This window comes from Corvus moneduloides, chromosome 4, assembly GCF_009650955.1.
Source record: "Corvus moneduloides isolate bCorMon1 chromosome 4, bCorMon1.pri, whole genome shotgun sequence".
In the NCBI taxonomy this organism is placed as follows: domain Eukaryota; kingdom Metazoa; phylum Chordata; class Aves; order Passeriformes; family Corvidae; genus Corvus; species Corvus moneduloides.
The window spans coordinates 14,345,337-14,369,242 of record NC_045479.1 but is presented as its reverse complement, the minus strand read 5'-3'; the positions used below and the strand labels follow the sequence as shown (position 1 = coordinate 14,369,242).

General features: G+C 43.0%; 1 long non-coding RNA gene across 1 annotated transcript; it reads right to left on the bottom strand.

Annotated features, from left to right (window-relative positions):
- Positions 1-365: 365 nt before the first annotated feature.
- LOC116443451 lies at positions 366-22,822 on the bottom strand. Its single transcript, XR_004239910.1, has 4 exons — positions 22,701-22,822; positions 15,841-15,988; positions 6,573-6,784; positions 366-474 (listed from the first exon to the last, which is right to left on the bottom strand). It is a non-coding gene; the product is annotated as an uncharacterized LOC116443451 (long non-coding RNA).
- Positions 22,823-23,906: the final 1,084 nt, after the last annotated feature.

The window sequence follows — 23,906 nt, the reverse complement described above, 5'->3', positions numbered from 1 at the left end:
GTGCATGCAACAGAATCTTCAAAGACATTAAAAAATTATGTCTGGGTGTACACTTAAACCTTTACTTTCCCTGGAAGGAGCACTGTAAACAGTTTCCAAATGAAAGCAAACCTAAGATGCAAACATGGAGTTCACCAGAATTAGATGTGTGTGTCTGCGATCAAGCTGCAACTCCTTAACCCAGATGCTTTCCATTTGTGGTCTGGCATGGGTCTTCCTCACAGAAAGAAGACTAAAAAGATTTTCAACAAAATAAAGAAATTCTTGTATTCTGAATTGTGGGGTTTTTTAAACTCTAACATTTTTTTCTTTGTTTTGTTTGTTTGTTTTGAAAACTGTTTTGTAGCAACTCTACTCACCCCTGGTTGAGTTGGCCACCTTCTGCCTCCCCCCACTCATCCAGCTGGGAGCTGAAGGATTTTTCTTGTGGCTACTTCCTTCATGTTGATGACAACAGTCATTATTTCCACATACCTGCTTTGAAAACAAAGTCAGTTCAGGAATCAAACACACTACAACAAAAATGCTGCTTCTTCTGACTTTATGGAAGAACATTTTAAATGAAAGCCGCATTGGGATAAATACACAGTCATATGCAAGGTCACTAGCTGCCACTAAGATACTTTTGCTTTAAAGGATCAAAATCTCTCTTTCAGGCTTTTGCTTAAATTGGGTTTCAGCAAGCATTGGTTGGCCAAAGTCACAGTTGCTCTGGCTGCCCATGGACAACATGTACTTCTCCAAACCTTTGTCAGCCTCTGAATGTAGATCATCTCATTTTCCTCCCCTCTGTCTCTTTCCCTCTAGTTGTTGCTCTCAGACTCTCTGCCTTACACCATCCCCACAAGTCTCACTGCAAAACCCATCATGTGTTCGGCTCCCTCTTTTCACTTCCTGCAGTTCTGGACAAATTCCTGGCAGGGAGAGAACAAGCTTTTTCACTCCCTCACCCTGGAGTTTGGTCAGTTCCTAGAGCTGTGTTCAAACCTAATCTCAGCCCTGGACATACTTTTACCATAAAATCATCTTTTAAATTACTCCATATTAGTACTGACATGAGCACCACCTCTAAGCAAGTTCTCTTGGAGATTTCCTAAGTGCTGGGGGGGGGGGGGGGGGGGGGGGTTGTGACATGGGAGCAATTTCCAGGAGCAAATCTCTGGACTTCGTTTTACCACCCCATGATATGACTCAGCCATGGACGGTGTCCTGCAATGGGTGACAAGAAGATAAAAGGCCACCCTTAGTCATGGCTTCTTGAAGGTCAGGCTGTTCTGCCAAAATTATCCAGGAGGCAATTGCTTGTCACAGGCCAACCTGACACTTGCAACCAGTTTCCCCATAGCCACCAGCTTGCAAGGAAAGCAAGTGGCAACAAATGAACTTTTCATCCAGGCAGCCCTGCTGATATTTTCAGGTGACTTGTGCTTGTGGAAGTGTCCCAGTCTCAAAGGCAGCTCTCCAGATTTTCCTCTCAGCCACAACCAGGGTTTGCTCGTACCAAATGTGTCAGCACACCTCAGCATGGTCACCCACATCAAAAGTGGGACAGGTATTTGGTTTCCTAAAGTCTTTAGAAAGCCTCCTATCAAATGCCACTTTCTCTCTCACGCAACAAAATTATCTCAGATTTGTTTTCTGTGGCACTGAAGTATCCATAATGTGATTTACTTGATCATGATGGAAGGAGATGAATTGTTTTCTTGTTTATATTGTTTGAAGATGTTGGCAATCGTCTTGAATTCTTTTCACAATTTCTGTATGTGGCCAAAGAGGACTATTATTTATCCCTTGATTTGCCCCTCCTCCAAAATTCTAGGTCAGAATAACCTCAGTTTTGTTTCCAGAAGCACCAAAAATACACAAATGCACATTGCATCATTAGTTTTTAACTGGTAAACAACAAAAGGATAAGGAAATAATTTTGATTTTTTAATATGCCCGACAGATAGGGAAAGACAATGTCAGGTCATAAGATATCATAGCTGAGGTGCTTCACTTTGTGTCAATAGGAACAGTTCATTGATCCACTCTGGTCAATTGACCTACTGGAGAAAGCAGCTGACTTAGTTTCTTACTGTGGGATACTTTGTTGTGTCTTGTTTGACCTCCTGCTACTTAAAAATTGCATCTGTGTGTTTATAAAACATTATTTATAATGGCCAATTTTATTGCTTAGTCTTGCCTGTAAAATGTCAACGCCCTAAGGCAGAAGAGATGAATCTGCAAACATTCCTCACAGCTAACTGGAAATTACTGGGCAGTTTCATAAACTATGGAAGTCCTTGGGACAAGTCAAGAGAGCAAATGCATCATGATATGAGTGCATCTCATCTCACTCAACACTTAATTTCTGGGACAAAACCCACGAGAACCAGTGGTACAAACAGAAAGCTCTTAGTGGCAGGAATTGGCTCTTTCTCACCGAAAATGTGTGCTAAATATGTTCCTCGTCTGCAGGTTCAATTTGGCCCTGAAAGCTTAATTAGTGTTCCTTAGCAACGGGGAAACATCCTGATTGACAAAACCCGCCGGTTTTGGCTGAGGCTTCAAAGTGCTCACTTCATGGTTATTTTTAAACTTCCCAAATTCACAGCTGAGCATTTCGATTCAGAGTGAAATTCATCAACAACAGCAGAAAAGAAACATCCCCAGGGTGATGCATTTCTGAGGAAAATGGGAGGTAGGAGCTCAGCTCAAACTTTGTGATCTATGGCAGCAGCAGTTTTTTGCCTTTTACCTCTTAATCTAGAGAAGAAAATTGGGCTACCTGGGTGAAGAGGAAACCAAACAGAGAGGTCAACAATTAATGAAAAAGACTATAAATTAAAGAGAGTGAGGAATTAAGTTAAACCATTTGTAGATAACTTGTGAAGTCTTTTGCTGTCAGCACCAAAGAGCTTCAGGAGGGACTCAGAAGGCAAAGTGGGCAAACAGTAAAGAAAAATCAAAAGATAAAAAATGAATGTAAGTTTGACAGTTCAAAATTATAATATTATTGTATGTTTGAAGGATATCATTCCATCACCATCAGAAATAATGACTGGTGGCATACTTGTAAAAATCTGCCTAAAGCATTTGTAATTTTTGCATTGTAATAAGATAAGAATGATGCTTACACCTCTGTGTATTCAGTTCTGGAAAAATCCAGCAGTAATATGTACTACACATGAATATTTATAAGAGTAAAATAATGATTATACCCTTATTTAATTTTTAAACTGAGATTTTGGATATTATTAACTCTCCAGGCAGTATTAAGAGGAATAATTTCATAATTCAGTAGTGAAAAGAACTGCAAATGAACCGTAAGTAAATAGAGCTGAATTATCCTTTGCAAAGATCTGAGAGACTGAGGGTATGTGGCTTGCATGTGAAAACCTACAGAAATCAGATATATTTAATGTGTGACAGACCACTTTTCTCTGAGTTCCCATGCTCAGAAAATAAATCTGCAGGCATCCCTCTCCCTCTGCCTGCAGCCCTGTGTCCCGGAACAGTGTGACTGCATTGCAGTCTCAGGTGCTTTGGTTTGATTTCACATCTATTGAAAAAGTTTTTAGTCTTAACAATTGCAAGGGGGAAAAAAAATTAATATTGAAACCAAATGTAGGGAGTGGCAAGAGCACTGGCCTTCATCTGGGGAGATGTGACAGGAAATGGGAACACAGCAAAGGAAGGCACAAAGATTATCCACACCACACTAGCATCTCCCTTTGGAGAGGCCCAGGAAGGTTCATACCCAGTGTGCCAGTTCGGCCAAATTTAGAAATATATCCTCTAAGAGAAGGCAGGTTACAAACCACCCCTCACCCACCAGGTTCGGGAAAAAATAAATTTTCCTCGAAGGAAAGTGAAAGAGATAAAAACTATTTATTTAACAAACACACGGGAAAAGGAAAATAAAGCTAAATAATAAAATCTCTCACTGTGGAGAAAAATCCTGGGTAAGTGTTAGAGTCCTCCCTTTGGTCTCCTCGGAGCTGGGGCTTGGCCCAGGGCCAGGCCCTCTGCACTCGGTGGAAAGTCCTCCCAATGTGCTCTGATATTGAAGCAGTCCAGCAGAAAAGGGAGAAAATCCGAAATTCCAGGGAAGGAAAAAAAGTTCAACTCTCAGTCTCTCTCCGGAGAAGAAGAAGCTGAAAAAAACTGGCCAAAAGCTGACTGGGAAGCAGCAAGCCGGGTGCTTCCTCGCTCCCCTGCTGCAGCTGGAAAAGTCTCTATCTGTGTGTGACCTTGAACAAGCTGCAAACTGCTTTGAAGAAGTTTTGCTCAAGTTTTCCTCCCCCCTCTCAGTCTCAGTTTAAAGGCATAGAAAGGCACAAAATTAATTCCTGGGCATAGGGCAGCGATATGGGATACACATCATAAAGTCACCCCAAGACACCCAGAAAGGAGCTGTGGCACACAGAGGTAGGGGGGACCTGCTGGCCTAGAGCTGGGACAAAGTAAATTGTCCTTAAAATGTGTGCAGGGTGGATGCCAGATCTGCAGCAACCAGGAGTTTGCTCTACAGTCCTGCTCCTGTTTGTCCCCAGCATTTGCTCATGTGAACACAACCTCTGATGTCACCAGCAACCCCAGGTGCCACTTCTCACTCTGTCCCCAGCTTTCCCCTGTGCAGGAAACCAGAAGAACACACATGGGGAAGCCAGCTCTGCAGAAGACCAGAGTGACACACAACAAAAGAAAATGAAATTTTGGCAAATGAGACAAACCAGGACTACACTAAATAGACATCCAGTAGCTGATGCTACCAATGATTAAGACAGAGAAGGAAACAAATAATGAAATTTGGTCTGTTACAACTGACTCCATCAGGTTTTAATCTTAGAATTGCAGAATGGTTTAGGCTGGAAGAAACCTTAAAGATCAACTCTTTCCAACCCCCTGCCAGGCGCAGGGACACCTTCCACTATCCCAGCTTGCTCCAAGCCCCATCCAGCCTGGCCCTGGACACTTCCAGGGATGGGGCAGCCACAGCTTCTCTGGGCAACCTGTGCCAGGGCCTCACCACCCTCACAGGGAACAATTTCTTCCTAATAGCCAGTCTAAACCCACCCTCTGTCAGTGTGAATACATTCCCCCTTGTGCTGCTACTACCTGTCCCTATGTAAAGGTCCCTTTTCTGCTGTCTGCTTTGCCTGGATTTAATGGTTGAGAAGGATCTTCCTGACGGTCCTCCCTGGTTGCAGGATTACTGTTTGGTTGTGTAAAGCTAAGCAGTTGCATAAACACTTCCCTCTCTCAAGCTGAAAGGCTTTTCCTAGGCTGGCATTCCTAGAAACAGCATTTCAAAATACTTTAAAGTTTTTTTGTCTTTATCGCCTCCTTTTAAAAGCTTGTTCATGTGCATGTTTTACAATGTACATAGTATATACTTGCAGTAGTATATATATATAATTCACAAGTAAATGAGTGTATGTATATTGGGGAAGAGTGAGTGTGTGTGTATTCAAGGATTTTTTACTGATACAGGTGCACAATTATAAACCTTTGGGGATCACTGCTGCATAAGGAAAAGGTGGTAACCTACACATATTTTAAGTCTTAAGTCTGCTGTTGTGTTTTTCACACATTTTGCACATGCATGTATGTGCACAGGATATAAAGATGTGTATTTTATATATTACTGCTTTATTTCTTGTATTGCATTAGCATATTTATTAGTGTCTTTGGCATAGATTTACTGAGCTTCCTACACACATACATTAAATTTATGCAATATACCTAATAAACAGCACACATATATTTGACACATTCTACATTTAGTTGTAGGTAGAACTGCAACTTCTACATTGTTTGACATATCACATTATAATTTACCATTTGCCTTTGGTTATAATTCTGCCAGGTTTGAACTCTTTGCACTGAATTTTTACATAATTTTGCCCTGCTTCTGAGTTACTTTCTTTGGAGAGGTTGAGTAAAAGTGATTTAGACATTTTTTAAGAACAAAACTTGTGGAAAACAGGTGGTGTAATCTGTGCTGAAAATTGTTCGCCTTATGAACATCTCCAGCCACAGTCTGGGGAAGAAATTTAGAGAAGAGCAATTCCCCCAGTCACCCACTCTTTTTCTTTTTTGGTTGTTGTTTTTTTTTTTTTTTTTTTTTTTTTTTGTTGTTGTTGTTGTTGTTGTTGTTGTTGTTTTTGGGTGGTTTTTTTTTTTTTTTTTTTTTGTTTTTGTTTTTGTTTTGAAAATATATCCAGATTGGCCAATCCTTTATTTTTTAAATACATATTTTACTCTTGTGAATCTGGCTCCAATCTTGGCTTTCCAAATTATGATCTCTGAATGAGGCTGAGAGGATAATATGTAACAATAAAGTCACATTGGAAGAAGAATTTTACTTGGACTTTACTTTCCGCTTAGCCTTGACTGATGAGTGCACTCCTATAAAGAGATTTGAGCTGTGCTCCTGTTTGAAGCTTAAGGTTAATTTGTATTTTCAAAATGCAGAGCTGCTCTAGAATTGCTTACCAAGACACTCATTTAAAAGCATTCACTTACAGAGCCAGTCTGGCACAATGCAGCAATTACAGACTGCACACAATAAATGTCACACGCACCTTTTAATGAAGATTTGTCTTTTCTAGTGCTTGTCATGGGTCAGCCTCTTCCACTCTGCATCAGTTGTAGTAAATTCCTGTTCATGTTGCCGTCCTTCTTTTTGTTCTGTTGTTGAGAAAATTGTAAAACAATGTTCTCAAACTGTTTTTTCCTCTTTTGCCACCCATCCTTGTCTTCTGTTGCAGTAGAGAGGCGTGTACCAAGCCATAGCCTGAAAAAAAACAACCAAACATTTCACAACCTATTTATGTTCTACACCTTTTCATCAATTCATCAATTGTTTTTTGTAGATCAGCAGGGAGGAGGAGGTATTTCAATGTATTTCTGTGTTATTTAAATTTGAAAGATAAATGCTTATCACCAACACCAAATTCCAGATTTTTTACTTCAGTCTTTAAAATCCATTTCCAGCCTTTAAATATATTTAGAGCAAATTCATCATCTGAGAGCCTTAAAATTCCAAGGCTCCGATTAAGTAAACAGGTCAAAGAAGGAGAGAAAAGAGGAGCAAGTGTGGCCAAACTGAGTTAGAAGAGGAGTAAATGTGAAAAGGTGAGAGTACAAGTCAGCATTCACTCAGCAGTTTGTAAGGTGTGAATTATGGTGCCTCAGGGAAACTGTATAATTGACACTGCTTATGAAAATCACAGATCTTTTCCAAGTTCTCACTACCTCAAGTCTGTCTGGCTAAAAATGACCAAACCCACAATAACCACTGGACATCTCTGGGGTAAAAAATGATCTTGGGCTTTCTCTCATCCCCAGATTAACAGAACTTTACCTAAAATAACTCAGCAGGGTTACCAATCTGATGGCGGTTCCTAACTGGGCAGCCTTGGACTGGATTGTTCATGGCTGAAACACAGGCAAGGACTGTGGGCTGCTCTCAGCAATCTCCTGGTTTCCTTTAGATCCTGGTAATCAACATCCACACTGAAGCAAGGCTGACAGAGAGAAATCACAAGATTTCTTGTGCTTGATTCAACAAGGACTTGAACAACACGGTCCCGAATCTCTGAAGGAAGTCCAGTGACAGAGCCACCACTGGACATGGGTGGTGATTTTGCTCCCACTTGACCACCAGGCTCACAGGTAATGACTTGTCCTAAATCTCACCAGGTCCTCCCAAAGAGGAGGTTTGTGAAGCACTGGAGTGAGCATCTGCTGTTCAAACCTGCAAAGATTAAAGACAAAATGGCTCTTGGATATTTATACAATATAAGAACTTGGTAAAATGTCAGGTTTTCCCTGTTCTCTTTGATTTTCATATCACTGGTCACTATTTGATCTGTGACATCAAAGCTGAAAGAACTTGCAGCTTATTTATAGTGATTATTTTCAAGTACTTTTCCTGTGGATTAACAGAGATTAGCAAAGGCACATTTTTTCCAAGGTGTGATAGTAAATCCTAGGCTTTTTAGTAGGGCTTGCTGAGAGTAAGATTAAATATAGGCAGTTTCTTTTATTTTCTGAATTACCAGGGGCATTGCAAGAGATCTGTGATACCAGCTTTAAAATTCCAGTCTCTGCTTGATTCTGGATTCCCCCTGTTCAGGGAGAAGCTGTCTCTACTGGAGACTGGACATTTTTTGTACTTTTATCCTTATACAAAAGATTTAACAATGTTGTGCTTTAAAATGTGAATGCAATTACCTGGGACCTTTATCACTAACACAGGAGCAAAAGGACCCATTATGAAAACATTTCTCCTACATGAGAGACAACCACAACACATTTTTGCACATGGTGTTCCTAAAGGATTCGGCACTTGCCATCTGTGATAAAATAGCTTCAACCATTTCCTGTGAGCCAAAGCAATTCTCACACAATTTTAAAGGAGAAAGATCCTGAAAAAATTAAAATTCTGTCCTCCTAAAGTGCTCACCATTCCCTGCCAAGGTGTATTTGTGGCTTTTTCACACATCCATCAGAAGACATCATTGAGCGTGGCCCTTCTGAGCCCCCCAAGATTGCATTTTCAGCTCTCTTATGGGAGGGCTCACACAGGGCAGCACTGAGCTGGGTGATGAACAGACTTTCCCTCCTTTTATTCTGCCAGACCTCAATTTTCACCTCAGAAAAAGGAACCAGCACTGGTGGTAAAAGAGGCCTCAGGCCACATTCCAGCCATCTACACTGGCATCTAAGTGGAGCACTCTGCCTTGGTTCAGCTGTTGCTCTCTCAGGGAGCTGGAAGGGCTCCCTTGCTGGCTTGGCTGACACAGACACTATTGTGCAGGAATTTTAGATGCAAGAGTTGGCAGCCTGAATATGACCCTTGGAAATTAATAAACCAGCAGAGGTTTTCTGCTTGCCTATGCTGCGTTCAGACTGAAGGAGAGGAAATTTAGGTTAGATATCAGGAAGAAATTGTTCCCTGTGAGGGTGAGGAGGCCCTGGCACAGGTTGCCCAGAGAAGCTGTGGCTGCCCCATCCCTGGCAGGGTCCAAGGCCAGGCTGGATGGGGCTTGGAGCAAGCTGGGATAGTGGAAGGTGTCCCTGCTCCTGGCAGGCGGTGGAAGTAAATGATCTTTAAGGTTCCTTCCACCCCAAACCATTGTATGATTCTATGAAACAGAAGCTGCTCCAGACCATCTACCTCAATTCATTGCTCATCCCAGAGCCTTTTAATTATAATATTAACAGCAACATTTAGTTCACATGTTCACACCTTTTTCATCACCGTGGATGTCAGATGCATGTATTTGTTGTTTTCTATTCAAACCTTTTCTGGGTTGCAATGGAACCATCTGACTCCTCATCTTAGCTCCTACCTACCTCTCTAACTCTTATTCAAACAGGCAAAAAGATACATCTGAACTAGCTGGAGGGGAAGTAATTTCTGAAGAGCAGCAGCCCATGCACTGAATTTTTAACATCTAGTTCTGGCACAGCATCAAAGCAGAGCACATCACTATCTTCCTTTTCCAGAATAGGAAACTAAGGCACAGAGTATCATCATCATCTTGCCTAAAGTCATCCAAGGCAAATCCAGGAACAGAGCCCCATTTCCAGGACTCTTATTTATGGCTTTCTGTGCTGGCTAGCAGCTGTCCTCAGATAGTGGACACACTCTGGAAGGAAATATCATCTTTCTTTTTATTTTCAGATGAGATCCTACTCTAGTGACACCTCAGTCTATACGGAAGCCCATAATAATTCCTTCAGTCGCCACACATAAAACTAATTTCCTTTCCAGTTCCCTGATTTGTGGGTTTCTGATTCAAGGTTCACACCTCTGTTGGCAAACACTGGCACAGCTCAATATTCTGACAGTACAGGGAGCTTTTCATATGAGCTATGGTTGCAAAAAGGAACATATCAAAAAAGGACTCTCCTGGATAGCTTCCCTTTGCTGGGCAACATGAAATGATGGACAACATGAGATGCTGGACTTGTCATGCAAATGCCAGGCTTGTCCTGATGATGGACATTTGCAGCTTTTTCTGAACTCACCATTATTTGTTAGTGCAAGCTTTTCTTAAAACAGAGATTTAGCTTTGACTCTGTACCATGAGGCTGAGAGTGTCCCCTGGTCTGGCAGCTGAGAAAAGGCACTCAAACCCCCCACATCAGGGGAAAACCAGAACACAGCCACTTGGACATCCTAGTTAAAGAGAGAATTCCCAATGTTTTCCTCTGCTTCAGGGGAACAGTTCGAGGTCTTTCCAAAATGAAGGCCAGGATCAACTTCACCAGTTTTTGTATTTCCAGTAGCAGTGAAAGTACAAAAGTTGGTTTGAAAGTGCAAAAGCATTGCTTAATTGAAAAAAGACCCCATGTATTTCCTTATAGCAGATAGCCTAGGTGTCAGTAATTAATGGTAAGTAATTGTACCAGAGGCAGAATATTTACAGCACTGCCACCCAACTTTTTATGCAGAGCCTTTCATCTGAAAAAATCCATTTGCATTGAAATTACTAAAGCCTATTTCTCTTTCACATTGAGGTGGCATCCATTACCATCAGAAATTAAAAGATTCTTTGTGGGGCACAAAGTCATCAGTCTACTGTTTGAATTTGAGTTTGTCTAAATTTATATAGGCTACAACCTCCAAGGCTGCCTTGGCTATTAACTTCCTATGATTAGTGGGAGTTGTGCAGCTGACTCTCTTCAAAAGTTTAGACAATTCCTCCTGTCTCTCCCTGCTTTTTCCTTCCTGGAGAAAGAAAAATCTTCATTATTAACACTTTATCATTAACTCAGAGAGTGCTTGCTCGAAGACTTCAGAGATTTCAGCCCTCCCTTGTTTCTGAATCTCAACAAAGCGGGGTCTGTTTTGCATCTGCACTAAGATCAGGGACTTCTTGGGTGAGCTGGGGAACACTGAATCCTCCTTAAGCACAGGAAAACAAATTTATCACTTGAGTGTTCCTTTAAGTAGCACACATGCCAAGGGAGCCCTTTCAAACACTCAGTCCCAGACTGTAATACTCATCATAGGTCTTAACAGGCAGGTTGTGAATGAAGTCTAAAAAATGTTCCGCTTCTGACGTGGCAGCCACTGCAATAAATTTCATTATTTAGTACTGATGCAGTGCCTTGCCTGTCTTCTGCACATGTAGTGCTTTTGCCCTTGCCACATCCATCTTGTTCCAATAAGCTTAAGTCAGAACTCAGTGTGTTGGGACAACTCTGTCCCAACATCCCAGAGAGCCTATGTACTTGCTTAAAATAGCCAAATCCTCATCCACAGTGTGACAAATACCACCCACCCACCCCAACTAACTCAGCAGAGTGGCGTAGCAGTGAGTCACACTTGCTCAGGACAGCCAGGTTGCCTCCAGGCTGCCGCTGGCATTGATGGATTTGGAAGCTGAGCCGCAGGGAGCTGCCCCCCTCCACGTCCAGGAGATGTGCACCGCGAATGTAACACTTAGCTGCCTCTCCTCTGCTTTCCTGCAAACTTTGAGAACCCATGAGAGTCTCTGCTCCCACTCAGTCCCGGTCTATTTGTGCTTCACGTCAGCACAGGGAGACTGGAGGTGGCTCTCCCCCTCTTCTGACTTTCATCTGGCTGCCACAGTCTGGCACGTTCCTCCTTCCTCACTGCCTGTAGGACCACACTCTAAGCTGCTCACGGAAATAACTCAGCACAAAAAGTTTGGGGGGGACATTATTTTAACCTGAGGCTTTTTGGCAGTCTCTGCATGCTTCTGTATTGCTGTGGCTGGAGGGATGGGCAGCTGTGCCTCAAAACTTTGGAAATGCTGCAACCCAGACCTACAGCTGGTTTCTACATGCATCACTACAGCAGTGGCCTGGGGCTCTCAAAACAGAATGACACCAGTAACAAAGAGAAAACCTGAAATTTTTACCCTTAGGAATGGTCTAAAACAGTTAAGTCAATAGGAGAAAGTTTTTAAACCATAGAGAAGGCAAAGGTCTTCCTGTTCTTACATTTCCCTCCATCCGTGCAAGGAAAGTTTTGGGTGCCAGTATGTATCTAGGAGAAGGACAGAAAAAACAGATGGGAAAAGACACTTCCTAAAATGGTCCAAAACCGTCATTTTATGATGTAATATTGTCAAAAGTAGCATCCTAGTTGATAAAGCAGTAATGGCGGTAGTGTAACTTTCCCTAAACAAGACCTCTCTGAGCTTAAATGAGGGAATAACTTCTCTAAGGAGTTGTTCACTGAAGGCTTCAAAGCTTTTTTAACAGGTTGTTTTACTTTCCAAAACACTGGACCAGCCCCAGTGAGACTAAAGTGCTAAAGTGCGTGGGGAAGGGTTGGTGTGTGCTGACGCTGCAGTTTCTTCTGCTGTGTGCTACTGTTCTCTGGTGGAACAGAATCCAAAGTTTTCCACGACACACTGCACATTGCAGAGGGGGAAACATGCCAGTGCTCTCAGCAATGGCCATAAGCCAAAACATGGCAAGTTTCACCTCAGCATGAGGAAGAATTTCTTTACTTTGAAGGTGGCAGAGCGCTGGAACAGCTTCCCAGGGAGCTTGTAGAGTGTCCCTCTCCGGGGTCATTCCAACCCCACCTGGACTTGTTCCTGTGTCACCTGCTCTGGGTGACTCTGCCTTGGCAGGGGGTTGGAGTCAATAATCTCCAGAGGTCCCTTCCAGCCGTAACAGCTCTGTGATTCTGTGAAAACAGACACCCCCAAAACACAGCAGATTTAACACTGTTCAGGTGTGGAAGTCAGGGAAAGGTTTGGGGTGACATTCACTGAAGCATGGTAGACAGCGGGATTTGTTGATAGACCCTTTGTCCCCTTCACACCATTGCTTGGGTGCTAATCCAACCCGCTAAGAGGAAAACTGTAATTAAAATCATTGCCCTCATAGACACTATGAATGTCTCTAAGCATCAGTGCCAGGGTGCCAGGACATGTGTGACAATGCTGTCACCTCCTTGCACACAGTTGAGAGCTGAAAATCGTAAACCAGTGACTCTTGATGCTGCAGAAAATCCTGATGGCATAATTCCCATCCATGTCTCCAGATGACATCAGTCAGCAATCTAATTGAACACATGATCTTCAAAGTGCTTTAAGCATATTCTCAAAAGCAAATGGATGTAAATGAAACTCAGTTATAAACAACAAACCCAAAATGTCCTAGTTGGACAAACCCATGTATTTCTAGTAAGTTTGGGTATATTTGTATTGTGGCTTCATGGCAAATTAGATGTAGCCATAGCAGTCATCAATGCTCTCTAGAAGTGTTACTAAATTATGTGTTCACACTGAGTACACTCCAAGGATGTTGGATAATGCAATACCAAATTAAAACATTGGGTATTGTGTACTACACCATAACCTTATTCGTTTAATGGGTACAACAAGTAAAGGTAGAGTTGAAATTCAAACTGAGTGGAGTAAAGAAATGAAAGTGCTGCCGTGGTGGGATATCATAATAGTTATGAACAAGAGAGAATTGAAAGAATTGCTTGATTTATGCCTTTAACAAGCTTAACCACACACAAAGCAAATTGTCATCTCCTTTTAGTCTTTATCTTCAACAATTAGCAGAGCTAATGACTCCTTTTGCTTTCTGTATGAGACAAGATTAGATCCAATCCCCACTGGAGAAGAGTTCACACAATACAAGGAAATGCACAAAGGGGAAGGTGATCCCTTTTATCTCCTGGTGTTTATCTGGAGTTATTCTCCCCGAGCCCAGTCAGACACTGTGGTGTATCTCATTATTTGGAAACCGCTTTGGAGCTCAGAAGACAACTGGAGCTTTCATGCTGGCCTTCAAAGAGATCTTTTCATGGCTCTCCCTGTAATATCCTGAGAATTACACAGATCTCTTTACAGAAACATATGCAAGGAGCACCATGGGTTTACAAAGACTGAGTCCATGAGAAAAATGCATTTAAAGTCGACAGAATTACAGAATGAATGAGAGCAGGGAGAGCAGCAGGCATCAAAGAGCTGGGAGTCAGGAAAGCGTTTGATAAAGTGCCTCTCAAAATATTATTTCCCATTGGCTCAGACATAAATACTGTCACAGGAACTGTCTGAAGGACTGCAAACATGGAATAATAATAGACAAGGGGTTGTGTCTCATATGTTTCCTATAGAGACAACGGGTCGCTCTTATTTCATGGAGCATCTCTACTTGTGATGTGCAAGGGGGAATAAAACAGCTGGTTAATAAAATATGTAGATAACATTAAGTTGAGAGGAGAGGGTAGAGAAACACAAATGAGAGCAAGAGAAATAATACAAAGAGCCCTGGAGAGCTTAGAAATATGGGCAGGAAATAAGAGAGATGCAGCTCTTGGAAAATGGTGCACTAATTTATCAGGGGAGAGATGGCATTCACTGGAGGGAAAAGTATGGAGAGCAATAATGCTGAAAGAAGGAGAGGAGGAAGCCAATGATGCATTTGCAATTTGACAGAACAAAAAAGGCTGTTAGGATTTTATGGCACTGTCCTTGCACAGCAGCAAGCATCAAGTGGAAGACTCCCTTTGTGCAGCTGTGGAGAGGGAGAATTGGGAATGCTGATTCTGATGTTCACCAGTGCCTGGTATGACCAGCCTTCACTTAGAGAAAACTCCTCCTAGGAGTAGAGGCAGGTCTCCCACTTCTAATCCAGGCAACACAGAGTTCACACACTCCTCACATCTTATCCTGAGGTACCGAACATAAGAACTCATCCTTGGCACTTTGTTTTGGTTCAACTCCTACACCGCTAGAAACTCTGGATTCAGGCTGACATGAGACCAAAATAAAACGTACTGAGTTCATTTCAGGACGTTTCATCACCAGAAAACTACTGACAATTAACAAGGAATTATGAAGAGCAAGGGATCCAGGGGTTAATACGTGTGGAGGGATAAAGGAGCTAAATGCACGTCTTCAATAGATAATCACAAGGATCACAGGATGGGTGTAGCAGGTGGGTGGGAAATCTCAAAAAGGGATGGGAAACCTCAAAAAGGCAAAGGCCTTGTGCAGCTGACCTATCACCAATAAAATATCCCTGTAAAAGGAGAAATGTAGGTTGAGTATTGTGGAATCAACCTCAGCAATAGCAGGCCTATCCAATGAACAATGCAGTAGAAAAGTCTGCAGCAGGCAGTGTCCACATGGGATAAACTTTAAAACTGGAGTTGTCAACTGTTATCCTTTCCCTGGAGGAGACAGATCCAGGATAATTGAAACAAGCTGAGGATCTCTTTTTCTAGCTCTCTCCCACCCTTAGTACATGTGGCACTAAATTAAAGAGGGCAAATGCCTTTTTGGGATAACTAACTTCCCCAGGAGACAACACTTGATTTTTGAATGGGATTTCTAGGTGGGTGTAAACCACCTAGAGCCCAGTTCACTCCTTTGGCTCCCTGTTACTGTCTCAAATACCTCATGCTGCCCACAATGGTGCAACCCTCTGAATGCCCCGCAGTATCTATTCTGTTCTTGGATTCAAAATTAGGTGGGATCAGTTGAAGACAAGGCCAAATCAGCCATGAAGTCTGTGTTTCTGCTCCTTTTGAGGACCACCCTCACAAGGAGATATCTCTGAATTTGTATTAACAGCCACTGAAGGGGACATGGTGAAGGCAGGTGATTTGTTCTTTCTGAGAGTGAAGTCCAACGTGGGAGAAGTTGTCCCTGAAGCAATAAGTGAGATGTTTATATTTCAAAGCCTTTGATGTTCTCCAATATCCTCCTGGATAATGACTCAATCCCTTATCAAGAGTTTTCTTGTGTTTCACAGCTCATCTAAATGAGATACTGCAGCAAACACCTTCTCTTCCTACAAAAATAACCTGAAGGAAAACCCCAAACATGCCTGTACCTGGATGCAGACTTTTGGTAGTCCTCCTAAGCAGATTCCTTCCAGGATTCTCCATGCATCTCAGGCTCTGGGCAATGTTTCTTCAATCAGCAAAGGGCTGAAGTTGTTCTGGCATTGTCCAGTTTTACATTTCAATACCATCTCTGAGCTGAGCAAGCAAAAGATAAAGACACCGAGTTGTGCAATATTAACAGAAAGACAAGTTATGAGATACAAATATCTTTTTTCCTTTTTTTTTTTTTTTTTGGGTAACACAAATGGAACATTTCATTTCCTCTTTGCCTCTAATTGCAAAGTGATGCTTAACAAATGCTCCTCTCAAAGTATTAAAATCTATGGCTATAAAACAGAGCACAGCTGGCACACTGAGTATTTCTTACTGACACATAGATTTATGACCTCATTGGAAATACCTTGGGTAACAACAAAACCAATAAATTATGCCATCAGTAGTGTAATTGTCACCCTACAACTTCAGTGCTGTTAGTCAGCACAGCATCAGCTGTGAGGGAATACCAAATATATCAAGGCTTCCTTTCAATTACAAAATGAAAGTGGTAACATCTCCTAATCTCCTTCTTGTTCCCCTTTTCAAATATAAATGTTCAAGAAGAGCCCCCCATCCTGGACAGGGCTGGGAGAACCAGAGGGAGGGAATATGCCCAGTGAATCTGTCTTTCACCAGGCAAACTTTGCTCATATCTCCCATCCACGTCTTCCCAAGAATCTAAACCCTTTCCAGTGCCTGTTCCTCAGACTTCACATTTGAGACTTCCTTCAGTATCTTGTGTTGTGTATTGTATGAGACTCTCTCCCCCAGCCATTCTTTCTCTAACCAGATGCAATGGGGCAGGGTAAATTTTTGGGGGAAAATGCACCCCTCAGCTCATCTTAGCACTGAAATGACTGGAGCATAAATCAGCTTTGCTTGGATGAATGTCTGGGTCAGGCAGCATCCCTGCAATGCAGATCAGCCTCACCAGCTCCCTGGGAGTGTTGTTGACAGTGTTACTTTCTTCCATACGAGATTTTTAATCACAAGAAGCAGGGTGTTAGAAACCCTGCCATCCCTTCTCGTTGTGCATTTCCTCACTGTGTGGCGATGGTACTGCACCAGACACTCTTCCAGCAACGTTTGTGACCCATTCCCCTGGGACACCCAGGGAAGAACCTCTAGGACAGTGGTGCTGTTCCACCTGCCTGGGTTAAACAAGAGACAGGGACACAAAAGTGCACTAACACAGGGGTAATAAGGAGGTAAAACATTGCAGCACAAGCGGCCTAAAAATAAAGCTACAGCTGGAGTACAGCTTAATGGAGTGCAACCCTGCTTGAGGATGAACCAAGCTAGGAAACATTAAACAATGACCTTTGGGCTTTTGGTAGCAGGGAAAACAGCACAAAGGGCAGAGAGCTCCCTAAGCCAGGAACTAGAAAAGCTGGGCTTTGTTTTTCTGGGCTGGAGCCTTTGCTAGATCAAACACTGGAAGCTGGCAGCCACAGGGCGAACAGACTGTGTTGGAGCTGCTTTTCATTGAAGTGTCAACAAGCCAGTCTGTTCCTCAGCTCAGACCAATTGTTGCTTTTGCTGTTGCTAGGATCTGGCATCCTCAAAAGGGGCTTTAGGGGAGCCTCTAGGAGGGGCACTGACACTGCTGAAATTCCTTGGGATCAAATGACTCCTTTAGAAACTGCTGTCTAAACTGTGGTAGTGCTCCACAAACAGCAGGAAAAAAAGCTGCAGAGGAAGCCTCCAGGAAAGCATCTCTTGGGCAATGTCCCCTCTCCTGTGACACCCTGAACTCTGGGAAATCCCATCTTCATCAGTCATTAAGCTGCCTTAGAAAGTTCTTCTGAGAGAGAGGAGACTCCGAGTTCAAACACACCATATCCAAATGAGGGCAATGATTTTAATTACAGTTTTCCTCTTAGGGGGTTGGATTAGCACCCAGGCAATGGTGTGAAGGGACAAAGGGTCTATCAACAAATCCCAATGTCTACCATGCTTCAGTGTTCACCAACACACATTTGGGAACAGGAGGGAAGGACTTGAGGCTAGTGTTAGAATAACCTGGTCTAGTGGAAGGTGTCCCTGCCCATGGCACGATTTATAATTCGATGATCTTTAAAGTCCCTTCCCACCCAGACCATTCTATGATTAAAACATTTTCACAACTTCTTTTTCCCTTCCAACAGCTGTTCGGGGCAGGAGGACATATACTCCTTCCAGACAGATTGGGTCTTTCTTTGATTTCTGATACCTGGGGTGAAATCTGCATTAATTCATCAATACTTTGGAGATGATCAGCACTGCTCTTTTAGAAAAGGGGTGTCAACCTCTCCCAACTCTATGAAAGAAAAGTGCTGCTGGAATAAGCTGCAGCTGCTCCCTGCCCAGCCCTTCATTACAGTCCTCCACCAAAGCTCAGTGTTTTGATTTGGTTCAATAGGCAGGAATGAAACATTTGAACTGAAGAATGGCCAAGCATTTTGTTTAGGTCAAATGAAACATCCCGACCTTTCCAAACACGCTGTTCCCTGAGCAGCTGAATTAATGAAGCCTGTTTTCTAATGACTTTTTTCCCTTCATTCTGCTTTCCCACCCCCCTGCCCTGGCATCATGTTGGTTCCCTGATCGTTAATAAACGGGAAGGGGGAAAGAAGGGAAGGACAAATCAACCTTTCCTTTAAGAGGAGCACTAACAGTATCTCTCATGCCTGACAGTCAATTGTCAGAAAATCTCTAGGCCTGCATCCCTGAGGACACTATCCCACAACAACCTGGAATAGAAGAAACTGATCCATGCATTCCAAAGTTATTGAAGTTAGAAAAATGTGTGTATATGCACAAGGACTGGTAGCTAGGAATAAAAATATCCATTTTTTCTTTGTTTCTCCCATAATGGCAGCGTTTTCATTTTTATCACAGTGTGAATCAAATGCCAAAGTATCAGAATTGTCCATTCTGGCCATAACTGTGGCAGACTGGGTATCTCTGTGGTCCCTATGACAGAGTCAGGATGAGATAAACCCATGAAGAACACATCTGAAGATTGGTCCATCTGCTGTGGACCTTGGAGTGATGGAATCTGGACCAATAAGTCAGAAGGCTGCTGGAAGGATGTCTATGATTCTATGTCAACTCTGTGCTGTATGAAATAATGACTCTTCAGTAATTTGTCCAGAAAATGATCTTGAAAACAAGATCAAAGCATACACTGGTCTCTTTTTCTACTAAATAAATAAGTGAAAACAGGATCTTACATGGGAACAAGTCATATCAGTGTAAACCTGGAGAACGACATCACAGCCTGTTCCTCATTTTAACATGGACACAGCCCCAGCTGAGCGATACTGCATGGAGATGGAGCTGATAAACCTGGCTCCAGCTCTGAACAACATCCTTGTACCATCTCATATGCCTGCATGCTGGGCTGTCCCATCCTGCCACCTGAGCAGGTCCATATCTCTGACAGGATCTTTGTGTTCCTCTAGGCTGCCTAAGCTGATGGGTCCTGGTGGCTTTTGGCTGGAATCTGTAACTCTAGTTCTCTCCTGCATGTCACCACGGGCAGGAGCAGAGTAGAGTATGTAGTGCCTGCTCCCTGGACCAGGGGAACATAATGCAGTTCCCACCTAGAAACCACCTTGCCAAGTCAGCACAGCATCACGTCCTAACTTAATCACTCATTCTAACACAGGTATGGAGCAGAGCTGGTTTATAACCATCCTGCTGGGAGCACAGAGGGATTTGTATTTGTCTGCACTCTTTTTTAATCTACACGTGTTTCTAGGTGCCAGCTGTGTGGATTTCTCCCTTAGAAGGATGACCAAGCAGTGGTTCAAGAGGTTCCTGATAATTTGCCAGCACAGGCCAACAGGATTTGCAAACATCTTCAACCATGATCTTACAGGAATCGCTGAGTTCTCTATATTAAGTTCTTCAAAAAAAAGTCTTTGTCCTTGTGTTGAAGTTAAATAATTATGTGGTTCATTTTATGTCATTCAGGGGACCTCGCAGAATTCCTTATTGTGACACTGCTGCAGAGTCAGGACAGCAAGAGAGGTTCAGGGAAGAGAGGAGATGAAGCTTGGTGGAGTCCCTCAGCTTCGCTTCTTGGGACAGGATGTGGGAGCTCTTCCAAGAGCCAAAAAGGGTGGAAGCTGCATGTCCTGTGAGGACAGTGTGCTGCCCAAGCAAGAGTTATGTCCCTGAGTGCCTTGAAGCCACAGAGAAGGTGAAGACATTATTTACCTCTCAGACCCAAGTAATTTATCTGATGCACTTTTTTTAAGAGTGTGTGAGATCACACACAACGTAAATGCAGAGGCACACCCTGCACACACAGAGCATCCAGCACTCTCAGGGCTTCCCTGGGTCCACACTATGAAAGTGGAGAGCAGAAAGTGCCACAATCCTGACAAGTGCAGGACACTTTCCAACCGGAAAACTCAAAGCCTGGTGGCACCTGTTGAAAACCTCCAAGAAAGGAAAAGTGTGTCTGTGTTTACCCTTGTAAATATTCCGGAGAACACTATTTTGGCAACACAGCTGAGGCTGACCATACACAACCTTGGCAGAAAAGGAGTTTCCTTCCCAAACATCTGGCTTTCATCTGGGCAGACATGCTTGGCCAGGCGGTTTGTTTTATGAACCCCACCTGCACCTCTGTGCCTGTGCCTGTCTGCCTGTGTGGGCAGGCAGGGCTGAGTGTCTGCTGTACGTTAAAACATTCAGAACTTAACTTAATTAGCTCCTGCTTCCACCTACAGTGCTACAAATGCAGAGGGATTTCAGTAACTTAGTGGAATGACTGGTGGGTTTATACAGGTGCTAGCGAGAGCACAGCTGAGCCTGGAGGAAATATTCACATAGGAAATATTCACAGAGAGAGGCAATCTGATTCTAATACATCACAAAACCCCTGCTTGTGCAATGGATGTCACTGGCATTAAAATACATTATGAAAATCTTAAACACAGATAAATTTGTTGAAGGCTTCATGCTGGAGAGAAAAAGAGGATGTTTAAATGTCCACCCCACCCTGCCACCTCTTGGAGTTAAAAGCTCAGTGCCTGCACTACATATTGGGATTAAACAGAGAAGTGAACCAAGGCCTTCCTGCATTAGAGGAGGCAGGTAAGGACAGAAATAGCCTGGGAATGACACATCACAACCCAAAACCATGCAGATTTGTTTTCCACATAAATCTCTCTTGTTCCCAATCAGAAAGGCAAAAGATGAGCTTGTGTTGATGAGAATTACTGGGGACCTCCTTAGTTTATGAAGTAGCAAATGGCTCCAGCAGGGGGAATAGCAGAAGGTATATGACTTGCTTTATCTAATACCTAAATTATATTTATGTTATGTTATCATGCTATGCTACATGACGTCATATTACCTATTCCATTTTATGATTATATACATGTACACACACAGATACCTATATGTCTGTGAACAAATGGATAGTCAGCAGGATTCATCAAACCATTGCCATTAAACCAACAAGGTTTGTCAGTGCCAAACACACTCTGTCACAGGCAGATCAGTTCACTGAAGCAGGTATTGTATTTGAAAATCTGCTCTTTGCTCCTCTAGACTTTCTAACCAAAAGAGATCAGATGTGCCTATGTTTACTGATGGATGTGCAGCCCTTATGTTTTCTTTCCTTTAATTTTGTGGGCTTTGGCACTACAGCTGGTTAGCAAGCCCTCTTCCTCCCCCTTTAGTTTGCAGATCTCTAGCACATGCAGGAATATCGAGAGGAGAACTGTGCCAGTGAAATTCATGGCTGCTCCAGGAACCTGCAGCACATTTCAGATACTGAGTGCTCAGTGGAACGGGAGCACACACTTGTGGGTAGAGTAAGAGGAGTGAAAATCAGCATGGTCATTTCAGCAATTCCTCACACAACTGTTCTTCCTCTGCATTTTCCAGGCACAGCCCTTCCAGCAGCTGCTTGTGGCTCCTTGCTTTGCTCTAAAAGAAAGAAGCATTGTCTTTAATGTTTCATGTGCAGGAAACAAATTAAGGTGATATTTCAGAAGTTCCAGGTGATGGTTCCCACTCTCAGAGTCTACTTGGAGAAGCAAAGGGCTCCTCAAGTTCAGTTGGGAGCAGCTCAGAGACAACAGGGTGAGGTTGGGTTGGCAAGTCTGCATAGGCTGCTCTGCCTTGGGCGAGGCTCTGTGCCTCCCAAACAAAGGATTTATGGAAATTCAGCATGCAGGGCACTGAAAGCTGGCTTGGAAGAACACAAGGAAAAATCTGAGAGAGGTGGCGGAGACCTTTCTGGTATTTACAAACCTTCTTCCTCCAAAGGGGTCAGGTATTAAAACAGGTCCACCAAGGGGAATGTGTTTAACTAATCAGGGAAGGGAAACAGAGAACAGCAAAGAGTAAGAGCACACAAAGTATAGGAATTAAATTTACAGGCCTTGGGCAAGTGGGAAGCCTGAGAAAACTGGGGATCTCATGCAAGCTCTGACCACATAGGCTTAGGGGTACTTCCAAAATAAACATGGACAAAAGCACCATGCTCTGCTCTGGGAGGAAGGATGGGGTGAGAAGGGAGCAGTTTGGAAAGGAAGAGCTCGTAGGAACTCAGGAGGTAGAATTTTGTCTAGTGGCACATGACAACAACATAAAAACTGCTGTCATACTTTACAGGGACTGCCTGACATTTGTCCTTGGGCAATGACTAATGAGTTGTGAGGAGTGGTGGCACAGACCTTTCTTTGTCGGCTCTCAAACTCAAAAAATCTGAGCTATGACTACTTAAATACAATTTTTAAAGTGATGTCAAGCAAAACAGGAAATAAGTTAAACAGAGATTGATTTGTTAATTTAATTCCCCCACCTGTTCCTCCTCCAGGCACATCTCTGGGTGACCTGACTTCACTTTCCAGGAAGAAGTAATTCTCCTGAACCTTGTCCAGAGCTCCTTTCTTGGCAAGAAGGTCTTGCACCTCCCAATCACAAAATCGTCTGAAATCAGAGAGAAAATGATTTTGAAGCCATCATCACATCACCTAACATAACATGGAGTTCAGATATGAAAAACAAAATTTTCAGTCATATTTTGATCATTGAGCTAAAGGAACTTCAAATGTTCGATAAGTTTGGCTACATATAATACTGATTTTTTGAGCCAAACAGGATGGTGTCCCTGTGGAAAAAAAAAAAAAAAGAGAGACAAAAGTAGTCCAACATTCATTAAACCTTAAAATTCAGCCATTTGCCATTAGTTTCTCAGATAAGTGTGTGTCTGTACTTGCCATTTAAGTAATGGCAAAACCATTTATAATCAATAGTGGCAGTAATCAAAGAGTGCAAAGAAGACAAATGGTGCCAAAATTTTGATAGTACCAGGCTGGAATTTGTCTCTTATGTACAAAAACACAAAAAAGGAGATCCTAAAATAACCATACAGTGGCGTGCACTTTAAAGGCAGAACAGAACAGCAGCAGCCCCAAATCCCACCAACACAAAGTGACTTCTCAGCCAGGAAAAAGCTGGGAGAACTGATACTTCTGCACACATTATGCCACTCTGCTGGAAGATGCTCCCCATGGGCCAGTGTGAGCCAGGTGCAGCATCCCAAATGCACATCCAGACATTCTTGGTGTGTGGCTCTGAACAGCTGGACAAACCTGCTGTGGAAATGTGCAGACATCTCCCATGCACTGGCTGAAGAAAGTTGCCACAGCTGCTCTGTGTGTAGCAAGGTAAATCCAGGCACATGCAATTGCAGAGGGGAAAGAAGTTCCTGGGCTCCTGGGAAATTGCTGTTCTGCTTTCCTGAGCAGGGAGAGCAGCACAGAGCATTTAGAATCAGTTAGGCTGCAAATTACTCTTAAGACCATGGAGACAAGCCACAGGCAGCACGCAAGCTTCCTGGCACACTGCAGGTTGGGAAGGTGTCTGCCTCTCCTCAGGAAAGGCCAAGGCACCTCAGGGTCAGCTGGGACAGTGGGCAATGGGTGCCAATCCAAAAATAGTCCAGCTTTGCCATGGAAAGGACACTGGAAGCCACAACAACCATTACCCCAGAGTATTGTTTGAC